This window comes from Bactrocera dorsalis, chromosome 3 (genome assembly GCF_023373825.1).
Source record: "Bactrocera dorsalis isolate Fly_Bdor chromosome 3, ASM2337382v1, whole genome shotgun sequence".
In the NCBI taxonomy this organism is placed as follows: Eukaryota; Metazoa; Arthropoda; class Insecta; order Diptera; family Tephritidae; genus Bactrocera; species Bactrocera dorsalis.
In genome coordinates, this window is record NC_064305.1 from 82,840,252 (window position 1) to 82,854,949 (window position 14,698).

The window sequence follows — 14,698 nt, forward strand, 5'->3', positions numbered from 1 at the left end:
GCGTGTGTATTGTTAGCTGACCATTAACGCATATTTTGCTTATTGGTGAAGCCATTCAGCCAGAAATCAGCATCATCGCTGAGGACGATTTTTCAATGAAAATTCGAATTATTTTCAAGTCCCAATTCACGAACATAAGACGATTATGACCTCAATTTTAATATCTATCTTATGAAGAGTAAGCTTTGCAGCATCTAAAGTCAACTTTGGTTAAATAATTTTTTGCAAGAAATAATATGGTTCAACATATTAAGCCTTCACCAGTGTTATTGATGAAAATTTCTCACGCAAATCTATAAAAGCGACGTAACCTTCTTACTAATATATTTATAGCTATAAAAATTTGATATTGATAATGCCACAAATATTTTTAATTGAAAAAATATGCAATTCACACCGCCTGCTCATGGCTGCTCAACATTAAACGTTTAACGCCTCGCGCGCTTTTCTTCAGTGCCAAAAGATGAAAACAAAGACTGGAGCGATCGAAAAGCCACAAATATGTATATAATAATAACACATATAAAAATATATATATTTACATAAATTTTTATATATATGCATGTACTTACAACAAAGTGCATACACTTGATTAATTTGTTGCACTGCCTATGGGCGCCTTGTGGTGCATGCCTCACGCAGCTAGCTAGTCAGTCAGTCAGCCACTTCTTTTCGCTCTAATAAATCGCAATAAATTAAGAATTTCTGCAAAGTGCAACTTATAAAGCAGCAGCAACAACAACAACCAAGTGTTAGCAGCTACACAAAGTGATATTTATTATGTTGCCACACACACAAGCTTGAGTGTTAACCACCAAAAGGCCACAATCGTAACTCATTTGTTGTATACATATGTATGTATATATTAATGTGTATATACATATATCTGTATACAAGAGCTAATGTGCGCTCTGCCGCCAGCCGAAGCGTATCCCACAATTTCGGTTGCTATTGCATTGCTGTAGGTGTTGGAAGCACACTCGGCTAGTCAGCAACTTTGTGTTGGCGGTCAGTAGGCAGGAATGTTGGAAGAAGCATCACAAATGCGCAACTAAATATTTGTTGTTGCGGTGACTAACATATATATATTTCTTCGCATTCGCACGCTAATTAGCACATATCAGCATATGATCAGACATATTTGTTGAGCTTTAATAACAAAAACCGCAATGTTGCACCCACATTTTTGGCGCTCTTATTACTTTTCTGTACGCAAATAAATGTAGATATGTATGTTATGTGCGCATTACATTGCTTTAGTGTTATAATCTAATTTTGTCTTACTGTTTAAAAAAAAAATTATTTTTCGGCTGCCATTTGCTTGCCACACGCACAATTAACTTCCAAATTAATTGCAGCTTCGCACGAGCATTACTCCACTACAGAAAAAGATAATACCACACACATACACACATATGCCTAAAGCAATGTTTTTTCCATACTCTCTTGCTTATATTGCCCTTGCAACATATGGCTCTCCATGGCGCTCGCTTGCGTGCGTGTGCGCATGTCACATTGCAATTACTGCAAGCCACACTTAAATATGTTGTCTTAACAAAATTGAAATTAACTTAATTTGGTTTGTTTATATATTTGACAATTGGTTTAATTTTTTTTCGTTTTTTTGATTTCTTTCAGATTTCGTAAATTTGGTTTCGAACGCTTGGCACGTACTTGAGTTTATGGTAAGTCGCCATTTTGGGTCATGCGTATGTATGTGAGTGCAGAAAAGTCGTTCAACCAGCATAGCACACATATTTGGTACTAAATAGGCTTTTTTAATTAAAAAAATATTTGTGTTTATAAATAGATGACTTAACACCCACCGAGTTTGAAAGCAGTACTTTGAGTGTTAATTGTAATAAGTTTTTCTTATCAAGCAGTTTTCTGAATATGTAAAGGGGTTTGTTTATGTGTAGGTTATACCTCTAAAAATAACATGCTATTACTTTAAATCAATATTTCGATACTATGAGAAAAGTATAATAAGACTTTGATCATAATTTTTAAATTCTTAATTTATTCTTCAAACTCTATGTCGTCTTTCTCAAAGTAGTCCCCCTTGGCATCAATATACTTATGCCAACGTTTTCTCCTATCCTCGAAATAATTATTGAAGACAATTTCCGGAATAGCCTTCAATGTAACGCGCACGTTTAGTTACAATTAATGTCTTCAATTAACTCAAAACAGTTTCCCCGGTTTGAGTTTGCTGAATAGCCAAAAGTCACATGGAGCTAAATCAGGCTAAAACGGTGGTTGGCTGCAGTATCGTGGCGCAAAAAACAAGAGTTAACGGTCTATAATTCCGAACTATTTTCACGAAAAGCTTTGCGCAAACGACTCAGAACACTCTAATAGTATTCTTTCTTGATAGTTTGGTCAGTCGGAATGAATTCGGCGTACCCCACACCTCGATAATTGAAGAAAACCGTCAACATAATAACCTTGATTTCTGACTTGCTTCGGGTGGCTTTTCCACTTCACTTTTCCCAAGATATTCGGCCGATTGATCATTTGTTTCCTGATCATTAGCATAGATCCAAGACTCATCGCCAAGTAATAATACGTTTCACGACACCCTTTTAGTCGGAAAGTATTATTTCACAGACGTTAACGCGACGATGTTTTCCGAAAAAATTTAGTTATTTTGGAACCAATCGTGCTTACACCTTTATTAGGCCCAAATGATCCTTCAAAATGGTTTTCACTGATCCTTTCGATATTCCAGTGCTGCCAATAAGATCTCTGACTGTTAATCGTCGATTCTCAAGCATTATCAGTTGATATTGATGGAATTATTCCCTCACTATCAAAATTTCTGTATATTGTTCTCTACACATTGATCAAATCGATCTGAAAAATCGAAAATTACCAACACATTGGGTGAAATATTTTTTCTATAGATTTCTTTCACTAGGAAGGTCCTTTTCATAGCGCCGTTGAAGAAGTCGCAAACTTGAAAAATATTTAATTTTTTCTTTAAAATTGTTTTCTGTGTTTTTTTATTCCAATAATCGCCTTTTCGATTAATACCATAGTCAATTAAGTCTTTAAATCATAAAGTCTATGACATTTGAAAAAAACATTTTTAATTCTCTACCTCTTTAATTTTATTTCAAAAAATATTTTGCCGATAGAAACGAGTTAAGTAATCCAAGCATTTATGGCTAAAATTTCAAAATAGAAATTTTAATCAAAAGCTCTTGTGGCATTTGATATTTTTACTGCCGAAATTTATTCCATCAAAACCTTAAATTTCACTCTTTGCTGGCTCTAGTTCCCCGTCAAATCGAGCATATTTTAAGCTGTTTGAGCTACGCTTTCGCAAAGTAATCGGTTTACCTAACAAGGTTGTGGAAATTATGCAATACTTCAATAGGATTTTGCGTGGAAAAAATATTTAAAAAATCTCACACTTGCTTGCTTACCACACTTATTTCTTTTACTGTGGCAAACCAACTGGTTACCTTGCCCGCAAAGGTTTATGTTCAAGGCTAATAGGATTACATTACAATAACTACAATAACAATTGATGTTTACACACATTTGCTTCGTAATAAGCTTAAAGTACACCACAATAAATAAGTAACGAATACAGCAAATGAAGCATGAAATGCAAATGCTGAAGACAAAGAAAAAATAGCAAGTAATCAAGGATTTGATGAAGTGTCAACAACTGAAACCCAATCGCGATATATTTTCTTTCTTTTGATAAGTGCGTGGAATCGTAATTCTATCTGAGCAGATTAGGTACTTTAATGCGTGTGGATTAGAATTAATTTTTTTATTTCACAAGAAACCAAAATATTGTTAAATAAATTCTATTTGTTTAAAAATTAATATCAATTTAAAGCGATTTTCTACAAATAATGTTTTCTAGGTAGTAGAATACTTAAGGGTACAAAATCTGTAAAATGACGTGACTTTAGTTAAAACTCAAAGCGGAAGCTGGAAACTAATATAAATTTGATGATTCGTCAATTTTTGTTTCGCTTTTTGCAATCTAAAGTATCTTTATATAATACAATATATTATCTACTACTATTGAAAAAACACTGCTCGGTTTCAATTCTCAAAAAGATAAATGTGTAAGGGGCATGGCAGAAGTGAAAATTATTATGCAAAACTTCGGTAACAATTCTTTGTCGCGAGCAAGAGTTTTTGATCTGTATGGTCGAGAACGTACTGGCGATTAACCACTTCCAGGACGGCCATCCGCACCAACTGTACGATTGGTTCCAAAATCTCGACCCGGAAACGGACGAACAATCGACCGAATATCGTGACAAAGTTGATCCGAAGCCGAAAAAGACACGTTAAAGAAGTTAAAAAATCAAGCTTATATTGACAGTTTTCTTCGATTATCGAGGTGTGGTGCATTCCGAATTCCTTCCGACCGGCCAAATTGTAAACAAGAAATACTATTTCAGTGTTATGCGCCATTTGCGAGAAGCTATTCGTAAAAAAGGACGGAATTATGGACCGACAACTCTTGGGTTTTGCATCACCGTCGCATACAACATTGATGCTTCGGGAGTTTTTCGCTAAATTTTCAACCAAACCGCAACCACCGTATTCGCCGGATTTAGCTCCATATCGCTTCTAGCTATTCCGCAAACTAAAACAACCGTTCCGAAAAAACCGAAGAAACAGTTTTGAGTCAATCGAAGACAATAATTGTGAATTGCTACGCGCATTGAAGGCTATTTCGAGTATTATAAAAAACGTTGATACAAGTATATTGACTCGAAGTTGGACTACGCTGAGAGGGACCACATAGATTTTGAAGAATAAATTAAGAAATTTAAAATTGTGAACAAAGTCTTACTAGTTTTTGCTCATAGTAGTGTAAACATAAAACAGTTTATACCCTTATAGTGGTAATTTTTTATCCACCCGTCAAGTCCGAGTCAAATTTGATCATACCATCTAACTAAATTGAACAGATTTGAAACCGATATTTTGCAAAAAGGAAACTCTTTTTGCATTGGGCTATGCTGAGTGAGTGGCAAATCGTACAAACAACTTTCATAATCAATTTGAGCTAGAATGGTAGGAGATTATAGCACGATCTTATGAGACAACCACTTACTCTTGGAATTTCATTCTACTAGATAACTTTATTGTTGCTCTTTATATATATGTTTTTACAAGGGAACTAAGCTCAAACATTGAGAAGTTGCAAATAAAAGGTAATTTTCTGAATACAGCTTTCTTAGTGGTCCACATATGCTTGTAAGGCAATATTTTAGGTAAAAATCAGTACCATATATCACAAAGCAGTCATTACTGGGTTCAATGAATTAAGAAAACACACAATTATTTGGCCCAAATCTTAAACAAATCAAAAAAAAAATGTGTGTATACATTCGCAAGTCATTTGTTTATCAAACAATTTTTTAAGTTTTTCCAACTTTCTACCAAAAACAACAAACAACAGCAAGCAATTGGGTGCAACATTAAAGTCATTGCCAAAAAGTTTCACCTTCAATATTGCCAAACAATTTGTTCAGGGTTAATAGGAAAATAATAAGTGCAAACCACAATAACGGCGAAGTAATGACTCTAAAGCATGTAATTGTAAAATATTTTTGGAAAAAACGGTCATTATTGCCGCACAAAGGCGCTTATGTGTCTGTATGTTTTGTGGTGAGTAAAGTGAGCCACACCCATTTGATTACACTAGCTGAAGTGCTCGTATGGGTGTCATTACATGTGTGGCTAGTAGCCAAAAAAGCAAATTGAGAATTTCTTAAATTTTCATTTGTTGTATTTATTGTTGTTGCTTTCAATATTTACCACGCCGAAAGTATGCTCTATTAAGCAGAAAATAGTCTAATTTTTTTTTTCTATTATTGTTGTTGATTTTACTTTGTAAGCTGTTATTGTGAGGCCAAAACTGTTTGATGTTATTGTTATTGGTATTTTTACTTTACTTAAATATTATCGAGTGCCTCGCTTTTTATGCTCTTATGACTATGTACTTCTCCTATTGCTTATTTGCTTATACTTTTCATAAACTTATGATAGCAACTAAATACTTTTGTGTACTTAACGAGCCCTCACAACTGCTCCACTCCGCTCCTCGCCGCTTTTTATGTTTTTTTTTCTTCTTCTTTGCTTGACTGCATCAATAAAAAAATGATTGAAATTAAACGCGCTGCTCAAGCTCATATCAAAAGCAACTGACGACATGAGTGAAATATTTATGCACAACAAAAGCAACAAATTTATGAAAGATTAACGTCGAAAAGGGCTGCGCCGCACTTTCAGCGCACTTTCTTTTCCACTTTGGATCAAGAAACGTAGTAATCATAATAATTGCTGCTTTAATGGCATTTATTGGTCAGTAAGTTGATATGAAGAGACTAACGGTAAATGGAGATAACATCTATTGTCTTGCATATGAATATGATTGAAGTATGCAAAGGCATTAAGGTGGGAAATTTTTTGTTGGGAAACAAATTTTAGAAAAAAAAAATTTAAAATTTGACGGAAAAATGTTTAGTTTTTAGGAAAAAAAATTTTTTGAAGTTTGGTGTTTTTTGATGAGAAATTTAGGTATTTTTTCAGCTACTAGCATCCTAGTATGGCACATACCAGGAATTATTGTCCAGTTGGTATGAAAAAACTAAATGTAAGTGGAGATAGTATCTATAGCCTTGCATATGAATATGTTTAAAGTTTTTAAGGGCATTAGGGTGAGACTTTTTTGGAAAAAAATGTAGATTTAAGGGAAAAAAATTTAGGTTTCAGAAATAAGAATTGTATTTTAGGAAACTGTTTTTGGAAATTTCGTATTTCTGCCAATAAATTCCGCTGTTTTTTCAGTTCTAACATCCTAAAATAAATCACCAATTTTAAGATAACGATCTGAAATTATGTACAGGTCCTTTTCTTTCTTCTACGCTGCTCATTTGGCAGAACCGTCTATATCGGACGATTATTGGATATAGCTGCCATACAAACTGACCGATCAAAAGCCAGACCTTGTATAGACAACTTTTTTATTTGTCGAGGTATCTTTACAAAATTTAGCACAGACTATTCTCTAAGTTAACACTACAATCTCCAAATATACTGTTCATATCGAATCAATATAAGATATAGCTGCCATACAAAGTGATCGGTCATAATCAAGTTCTTGTAAGGAAAACTTTTTTATTTAACAAAACAACTTCACAAAATTCTCCATATATTATTATCCAATACACCGCTATAATTTCCCTATATACTGCCCAAATCGGTTTACTATATCGCATATCTGCCATACAAACTGATCGATCAAAATCAAGCTTTGTAAGGAAAACTTTTTTATTTGACAAGATATCTTTACGAAATTTGGCATAGAATATTATCTAAAGCAATACTAAAAATCTTCAGTCATATTGTGCAGATCGGCGAACTAAAACATATAGCTGCCATACAAACTGATCGATCAAAATTAAGAAACAATTGTTTAATACACTATAAGGTATGCACATGTGAAGGGTATTAAAGCCGCAGTGCAGACACAGTTAAAGTTTTTTTTATTAACAACACCACCCTAATATTCAAACACCGAAACTACACAATTTGTTGAAATAATTGAAATATTAGAAAACCTCTTCTACTCTAATATCTGCTTTTTCCACTTTCCGCCGTTCGAACAATGCATTTTGTTTCCAAAAACAGTAACAACAAAAACAATAATATTTGTAATGATATTATCTGCTTCAAGAAATTCAACAACTTTTGCTTTCATTTAGCCCATATCTCGAATGCATGCCTCACAATCTAGCAGTGTGCTTGTGAATACATATATACTCGTACATATATGTATGCAAATTAATAAATTGTTTTGGTTTGGGCCACTACGGGCAACCGCGGGCAACTGCCTCGTTTTCTTTATTACATTTTCTTATATACAATATTATGCTTAAGTCTAGATACAAATATTAATCTTACATTCTAGGAAGTATAACTACAATCCACTTGAGATAGGACATATGTTTCAAGTGGAAAGATTCATCTTACAATCTATGAGTTATATTTTTGGACCACCTAAGGCGGACAGTATTAGTAAAGTACATATAATGTTTAAATACGGACCATATGGGTCATAAGTGTCATGTTACATATTTATGACAGAAATACAATATGTTCATGTAACATGAACTGGTGGTATTAACTCCCCCACCTCTAAATTGAAGCATCCCGATTCAAAGAGATATAGTACGTGAGGCTATAGAATATTTTATCAATTTAAACAGAACCATTTTAACATCTTAATTTATATGTACAATTTATTTAAATTTGACTCTTAGATACATTTTATATTATCTTTGACTTGTAATTATTTTTTGATTGAAGTCTTTTTAAATGTGACAATATTTAGACAAAAATTTCTTTTTCTTGCATATTAATTTAAGATTTGATATTATCTTTATGAATTATTATGTTTCTGTTTTGTATTTTAATTGTATTTCCTAAATCTTCTAATACTACTTGTTTTTTGTATTTGGGGTTTAATTTGTTTCTTTCCCCATAAATTTTTTCATATATAATATCTCCTTTTTGATAACTTTTTTGAAGCCTTTTCTTATTATGATGCTCTAGCATTTTCTCTTGTGCATTTTGCAACACATTTTTCATATTTTTTCCATTATTTTTTGTTTTATTTTGCCGGTTTGAACTTCGGCTGGCGTTTTAGGACCTTTTTGTCCCAAAATAATATAAATTTTTTATTTCTTTATTTTGATATACATATATATTTATATTCATTTTATATTTTTTACCATTATTTTTTCTTTTATTTTGCCGGTATGAACTTCGGCTGGCGTTGTAGAACATTTTCGTTCCACAATATTTTTTCATAATTATTCTGTTTACTCTGCTGGTATAAATCTTCAGCTGGCGTTTTAGGACCTTTTTGTCCCAAAAAAAATTTGTTTTTACTTTTTTAATAAAATATTGCCGGTAAAATCTTCGGCAGGCGCTTCAGGAGTCTCTGTTCCCAAAGAATTACATTTTTCTTTCCTTTAACTTTATTTTTCGTTTTTTTTTATATATTTGTGAGTTTCATGAAACAGGATATATAGTAATACTCACAAAAATATAGTTAAATTTCTTTTGTATAAATCTATTCTAATAACTTCCTATTAAGAATATTTGAATGTTGTTGCCTGTCTGTATTTAAATATTTGTTTTGATCTTTTCTGGGAAAAGATACCCTTTTATTCTGGAGGGTCTGGAGTTCAGAATCGCAGAACTGAGTTTATATTATAAACCGGAGGGTCCCCCTTGCGGTAGTGAATCGCGGTTTTAAAAATATTTTATTATTTGGCTGGTCGAGCCTTCATTTAAAATTTTTAATATTTAATTTGATATAATTTGTATATATTTGATATACAATTTTTTTATTTTTATTTTTAAACACAGACAGTTGTGAGTGTCATGATTATTATTTTTATAATACTAAAACAACATAACTAAACATTTTGTACTTAATGCAATTAATTAATATAAGAGCTACTTACAACTATTTTGTTGTTGTTGAATTTGATGCTGCTGTTGAATATGTTGTTGTTGTTGTTAATCAGGTTGCTGCCTTTAAAGTTTGTTACTGCTATTTCTGTTGCTGCTTTTACTGCTACTGCTGTTGCGTACGTTTGTTTGCTGTTCGCCCGTAATACGTGGCGCGTTCGATTGGCAGTTGGCACAAACACACACTCGAAATTCTCTCAGTCTCTTTTTGGACTTAGCGTTTTTTCAAAATTTTTTTGTTTTTACTTTTCTCCTCAATTGAGGATACTTGATTGTTTTTCAAACGGTAACACGGGGATTTTTTGTCCCCTTAAATGGTTACCGCCGAATATTATTGTTACATTTTGGTCCAACAGGAGTTTTACGATACTCCTGGCAGGATCGCCAATTAATAAATTGTTTTGGTTTGGGCCACTACGGGCAACCGCGGGCAACTGCCTCGTTTTCTTTATTACATTTTCTTATATACAATATTATGCTTAAGTCTAGATACAAATATTAATCTTACATTCTAGGAAGTATAACTACAATCCACTTGAGATAGGACATATGTTTCAAGTGGAAAGATTCATCTTACAATCTATGAGTTATATTTTTGGACCACCTAAGGCGGACAGTATTAGTAAAGTACATATAATGTTTAAATACGGACCATATGGGTCATAAGTGTCATGTTACATATTTATGACAGAAATACAATATGTTCATGTAACATGAACTGGTGGTATTAACTTGCATGGGTATGAGTATGTGCCCATGTATATATGTGTACGATTATGTGTGTATGTGCGCATAGTACGTCTCTTGTTCCCCTAAGCGTATCCGCTTACGGTGCTTACAAAGCTTCGAACTATTGCTGATAGTGCTCTCATTGTTTTTGTTGTTCTTTGCTTGCGCTCACATGCATGACAGGCAAGAAATGAAATGAAATTGCACACGAGTAATTCAGGGAAAAGTGAAAATGAAAGTGACCAACTAGCCGGGCAGCCAGCCGACCAGTCAAGTAGCCAAGCGGCCAGTTAACCGAGCGCATGATAAACACACACACACACACATGTACTTGCATATATATTTTCAAGCTGCGCTTTGCAGCAATTTAATATTGCAGTTGTTTTTGTTATTTTATTTTTGCCTTTATTTTTTTTTGTCGACTTGTTGCAAGTTGTTGTCTCGTTACAATTCAATGACCACAGACATCACGGTGCTTAAGATACGCCGTGGCGTATTGCATGCTGCCTTTCTCGGCTGCGCATCCATAAGCAACAAGAAGCAGCAGCGACTTATAAAGATGCGATATTCTTACATAGACATACATATATATGTATATATGTATATCCATATGTGTGTGTTTAGTTGCATGAAGTTATATATACATATATCTGTCCGTATATGCTTAACTGCCATTGCAATCGCCATTCAGCTATCATCATGTGCATATTAGACACGCTAACAATCTGCAACAACATTATTAACAACAACACAGCAACAGCCAGCATCAATGTGCCACTAGGCGTATTGATAGCACTGACGTTATTAGCCTTGGTTGCACATAAATCCATCAACACTTCAACAGTTTTTTGCACTTTTCCGTTTTCAATCATTTGCCTATTGTTCGCGTTTTGTTCGCGTTTTGTTGCAGTTTTTCAGCTCTTTTTAATTAAATTTAAATTAAAGTTGGAAAATTATCGCAAATATATGCAAATCTGCAAGTTGAAGTTTATAAAAATTGTGGTTAATATAAATAAGCTGAAGTCTGTGATTAATTAGTATGCAGTTTATTCACTTTTCACCGAGCAGAGAAAATAATCAGAACGGTTGGTGTAATAAACCTTTTCAATGGCGAGGTCATTGCTGCTGCATGCTGAAGAAAATAATAAATATTAATTTAAATGAAGATATAAAAATAAAAATCACAGAAAAAACGTTAACCTTGGAGTATAATAATAGTATTAATGTAGAAATAATGGTAGTTATATCAACAATTAATAAGAGATAGAAATATTGGCACAGTCGAAAAGAAGTCTTTAGAGTAATATTTGAGCAGCATACCGAGATTTCAATTAAAAACTATAAAGTCAAATAATCGAGAAAGCAATTAGTGATGATTTAACAATTTCTCAGTCGATCAATAAAAGAATCGTTCAATTAATGAGTCGCATAATCAATTGCTGGCTTAATAGATTAATCAGTTGCTTAATTAGTTCAGCAATCGCTTATAATTACTTAAATAATAATTAAATCAAACAAGCAACCAATAAAAAATTAATTTCAGTTAATCCGACAATTAATTAGTCAATAAGTCTAAGTTAGAAATTATCTCTATTTATCTAATTAACTGTCAGTCAGCAAAAAATCAGTTGACTAATCTTAAAGCTTACTTAACTAATCCTACGATTAATCATGCAAACATTCTAAGTTAGAAATTCTATCTATCTATCCACTAACTATAAATCTTTAATAAGATAAGTTGACTAATCAATTAATGATGCTGATGATTTGTCCGATTAATCAAATAATCCAACAATTAATGTACCAATATATCTTCATATCAATAAAACTATCAATATATCTGCATACCAATAATTTAAGGGGGTATTCTAGTCTAGAATTTTGAAAAAACCGATTTTTATTTGCATATTCTTTAAGACTGGACCTTTAAGAATATATTCCCCAAAGGAATTTTTAAAATTCCTATTATTTACCGACTTATAGCTATTTTAGTGACGCAGCGTATAGACTGCCTGCAGTTAGACTCAAATCTTTAATCACGTTTTTCTCGAAACTACTATTTTCAACACTTCTGACATGATTTCTCAAGTTGTAATTAACCAATTAACTTGAAATTTGGAGTGGACCTTCTTTATATAATATATTTCTCTATGGTTGGAACTAGGATTATACCCTTAAAATCATCTTTCAATGATTCAATCAGTCAAAATTAATTAATCAGTTAAACAGTAGTTTAGTCGTTCAATCGATTACTTAGTCTATGAATTAATTAGTCCAGCAATCACTCATTCAACTAATTAAATAATTAATCGTTCTATCATTCAACTGTATAACCATATATCAATAATTTCGAATAATCCTCAAATAATTCAATTAGTGGAAATCAATTAATCACTCCATTAATAAATGAAGCAATCTATTAATCCAAATTATTATATGTGTGCTGTAGAGCAGTTCTCAGCCAAATTTAAGAATATTTAAAACAGAAAATAAAATCTGCGTTAGGGTAAAAGAATGTCTTTCATAAATCCTTTGAGAATAGTAGTACTAAAAGACTTATAGATGACAAGAGAACACGGCATCTCTCGCGGGTTCATTCGAATGATATTTTTGACTCATCCCGATAAAGCTAATTTTTTTTCAAAACGAGTATCATAAACAGGTATTTTTGTACAAGTTTGAGCGTACGAATCACAATCCCTAATTCATGGAGAGCATTGGAACTGCTTATGAGACATGGGTTTATAGAACTGACATGCAAACAAGTCAACAATCATCGGAATGGAGGCGAAAAACGAGCCAATACAAAAAAAAAAACACGCAAAAGCCGCTCAAAAATCAAGATGGTGCTAATTATTTTTAATATTCTTGGTTTGGTGCATCAAAACTTTGTTCCGAAGTGACAGATAGTCAATTAAGGGTTGTATTTGGCCGTATTGAGGCGTTTGCGTGAGATCATCTGTCGAAAACGGCTGGAATTGTGGAAGAGCAATTCAGTGATTTTACATGATGATATGCATCACCGCATAGAGCCACAATTGTGATCGAATTTAAAGACAAAACCGTAATGAATACTGTCAATCAACCACCGTATTCACCAGATTTGGCACCGTGTGATTTTTTCTTGTTCCTCAAACTGAAATTTCCGCTTCTTGGTACAGTTTTCAGTCGATCAACGAGATAAAACTAAATTCGCTGAAGGAGCTAAAGGCCACCGGAAAAATTGTTGGCATATGTGTGTTACATCTGATAGGAATTTGGGAACTTTGAAGACGAGAAAATAGATATTGATGAATAATGAAATATTTCGCGTTTTATTTACAATTTTCGGTTACTTTTTCGTCACAATAATTGAAGACTCCTTCGTTATTTTTATTATAAAGCTGTCATAACTAGTAAAAGCATAGGTTATTACATAACCTCATAAGTACATATGTAAGTATATGTAAGGTTTTGTATAATCAATCAGTCCACAGTTGTTCGAATTCCCGCTTTCATACCTCGTCAGCAATGAACCTGAACTTCCGAAAGCCGCAACTGACTTTTACCGCAAATTTTGCCATAAGCGAATACATTTTAAATGGTACTTCGACAGCGAATAATGGCAACAACAACACAAACTTTTCGTTTTAAAATTAACTCGGAATGCGGATATTAAAAATTGACTTTGAAAATTTTCAAAATTCAAAACACTTAAGATCGTAAAATGGCAATAATGAATCAGCCGAGAGCACAAAAATCGAAGACAAACCGGGGGATTGAGGGTAGAGCGGCATACTGCAGTTGAAATTAAATGTAAACTTAGCATCGAGTCGGATATTAAAACATAGCAATGAGGAAGCTCGATTTTGTCAATATGAAGTGCAAAAAAAAGGTAAAAATCATAAACTTCAGCGCGCTTGCAAATGACTGGGAGCATATGAATTAAATGATAAACATATGTACGCGCTCATTCATACTTGTTATATGTATATAAATGTATGTAAAGAGGTGGCTGTTATTGCCACAATATACCGCTCTGCATAAAAATATGAAATTGTAGCCCAGATCCGCCAGTTGCGCTTAAAACCGATCGATTGTGAGCGCAGACGCATATAATTTATAAAATCACCGACTTGCCAATGAGTGATTATGGCCACAACAACAATAATAATAATAAATAATTTAGTTACGAAGCTTTGTATACACAATGTCTCAAGCAAAAGCTTTTCAGTTTCATTTTCGCAGCAACCGATCCTTGACGAATTGGTGGGCGGCAGTTTCGAAAAAGCTAGGAAATCAAGCACATACTTCAATATTACGCGCTTGATTGCTAATATGCATGAAAAATCGAGCAATTTTGACTTCCTAGATTTAATTTAGTTTGCTTAGACGCGTGTGGACTAATTCAATTATTTGTATTGCTTTTAAATAAAGAACAAAACAGACAGTATTTGCCAAC

At 33.1% G+C, this 14,698-nt stretch overlaps 1 protein-coding gene across 1 annotated transcript in view; it reads left to right on the forward strand.

The window, feature by feature from the left end:
* Window positions 1-14,698, forward strand: part of LOC105226224 (proteoglycan 4) — a 40,407-nt gene that overhangs the window by 19,490 nt on the left and 6,219 nt on the right. Inside the window, exon 2 of the mRNA XM_011205050.4 lies at window positions 1,639-1,685. The gene's annotated coding sequence lies outside the window, so the exon portion shown is untranslated. The remainder of the gene's footprint in view (window positions 1-1,638; window positions 1,686-14,698) is intronic.